At 34.0% G+C, this 2,612-nt stretch overlaps 1 long non-coding RNA gene across 1 annotated transcript; it reads right to left on the bottom strand.

The window, feature by feature from the left end:
- Positions 1–366: 366 nt before the first annotated feature.
- Positions 367–2,069, bottom strand: LOC138353620 (uncharacterized). Its single transcript, XR_011223211.1, has 3 exons — positions 1,916–2,069; positions 951–1,057; positions 367–508 (listed from the first exon to the last, which is right to left on the bottom strand). It is a non-coding gene; the product is annotated as an uncharacterized lncRNA (long non-coding RNA).
- Positions 2,070–2,612: the final 543 nt, after the last annotated feature.

The raw sequence follows: 2,612 nt of genomic DNA, 5'->3' as shown, positions 1-2,612 counted from the left end.
GTACATACCAGTTGTGGGAGTATGGGTTCGAGTCACTTCTGGGGTGTGAGTTTTCAGTTGTATATAGTCCTGGGGACCATTCAGGCTTGTTTGCATTTGTGTTCCTCACGTGTGCCCCAAAGAATGAGGTGATTTGATAAAATGCTATGCCCAAGATTACCATCCGAGTGCCGGCGGGGAAGTGGTTCATATAGCCTCGGCTATCACTTCCTTTTGTCCGGTCGTGATGGTCAAGCGGATTAAGGCGTCCCTGTACATACCAGTTGTGGGAGTATGGGTTCGAGTCACTTCTGGGGTGTGAGTTTTCAGTTATATATATATATATATATATATATATATATATTTTATTAATGATATATATACATATATACACACAGAAACAAAGATTCTTCTATATAGACATTAGAGAAGATTCAGCGGTATGCCATGCACCAGGCTCTCCGCTGTTTTCATTATTCGTCATATCCGACTCTGCTATGTGATGCACATGTATTCTTGCTTCACCACCCTGTAATGAAATATTGTTTGTTACTAATTGTTTTCAATAATACATTATTTTATTATATAATATTTAATTTATTAATTAAAAACCCTTTCCATATTATAGAAAAAAACTAAAACAAGAATCTATATAAAACTATAGAATAGAATAGACTAATAGAATAGAATATATATATCATATATATATTTATATAAATAAATATATATATATATAAATATATGTATATATATTTATATATTATTATATCCTGTATTATTCCAGCCCATTATTAGAGATAGTAGCCACCTCTTATTTTGGTTTTCTTTCATTATTAGTGCTCAGAAAATTAAATATATCTACATATTTAGTCAAAATCAATTACATTATTTTATCTTATTCATTGCATAAATGTTCACAAAGATTACTAAAAAGAGATTGAATTAGACTACAGCAAATTGGCAAACTTTACCTTGTATCTGTTTCCACCGTGTTTGTTTGGGGCGTTCTTCAACATATCAGCAATACTTGTCTCAACATCTCTTTCAGTTGCATTAGTGTGGGTGTTGATACAGGCTTCTGGAAAGTTATAAGAATTAATTAATATATATAATTATAATTCTTTTTGTCAGGAGACAAGAAGCCACAGAGTAATAACATTGTTGGCTTTTATTTAGGTGTTCCCCTGTTCTCCAGTCTTCCTCCGTCCCCTCGTCCCCTTTGTCCTCCCCAGCATTCTCCATTCCCCTGTCCCCTCGTCCTCCCCACCATTACCCTCTCCTCTGTTCCCTCGTCTTCCCCACCATCCCCCCTGTCGTCCTCCCCACCATTCTAAACTACCTCATCCCATGCATTCCATGATGGTCTGATGCTTCCATCTGAAAATTGGGAACATCAAAAGATCTGACTTTCCCAATTTTCTGATGGGAACATCAAATGATCTGATATTCCCATCACTGAAAAATAAAAACAGATAAAAAAAATGATATGAAAAAATAGAAAATAAAATATACTCATGAAATGAACAGAATGGTTAACAACGCAGCTCAATTGCAATGCAATGTCACAATAACATTTAAATATACTTTAAGATATAATCTAGAAGAAAATAAGGATATTGAAACGGTTCATGAACTCTATTTCAATAAAGGACACTATGGGGAACTTTGAAAAATAGTTATTGAGTATAATTAGACAGACTTGTTGCTAGGCAGAGGAGTAATGAGATATATGGCAAATTTTGCAAAATATACAATGAAGGTACACAAACATTCATACCCAAACAAAGCAAAATGCTAGGTAAGAACAAAGCATTTGGCCCGTAGGAGAAAGGAGATACCCACAAGACTAGAATACAAGTCATTAACAAGCATGCAAGTATAATACATAATACATGCAGACATATATATAATCCAAAAAAATGTCAAATTTACGTACTTATTATTACATTACAAATATCCAAGGTTTTGAAGACACGTTTCCTCTTGCGCCCAACGAGTGAATACTGAGACCAGACCCCATAGGTCCCTATCCTCCTCATCATTCATCTCACTGTGTCTCCACAGCTTGCACCGCCCATTTGAGACAGCGTCTGGACCTGTTAAAATAATGCATAAGCTGTAAGGTAATAGAGAATAATATATATCTTTCAATCTCAACATTAGATTTTCTAATTTTCAACTGTATTAAATAAATAGCATTAAAATATTTTCCTTCTTAACTATTACAAAAATCAACGAATTTGAGTAACTTTTGCTTTTGTTTTATTTGTACCTTAAACATAACACTGAACAATCAATTATGTGCCACCCCACCTTCCTTCATCTGCAAAAAAACTAATCAAAAGACATATGTACAAGGCTAAAAAAATTCAGCAACACTTACCATACTCAGGCTAAAAGAATTAAGCAACACTTACCATACTCTTTTTATATTCACTGTTAACTTTTAGCTCATGTGACAGACTTTCCACCTGCTCAACAGTTTCAAGTGGGGATGGAAGAATGTCTTCCAGGATTGGTATATCTCCATGTGTTTTTGACATATGGGTTTCCGTCATTTTGACAATATTCAGGAATTTTGCAAAAATAATGGCATTTACTATTTTTAAAAGATTATTAGGAAATTTACAGAA

This window comes from Procambarus clarkii, chromosome 59 (genome assembly GCF_040958095.1).
Source record: "Procambarus clarkii isolate CNS0578487 chromosome 59, FALCON_Pclarkii_2.0, whole genome shotgun sequence".
Lineage (NCBI taxonomy): Eukaryota > Metazoa > Arthropoda > Malacostraca > Decapoda > Cambaridae > Procambarus > Procambarus clarkii.
Note: the sequence above shows the minus strand (reverse complement) of the source record. Positions and strands in the feature narration are given on the sequence as shown.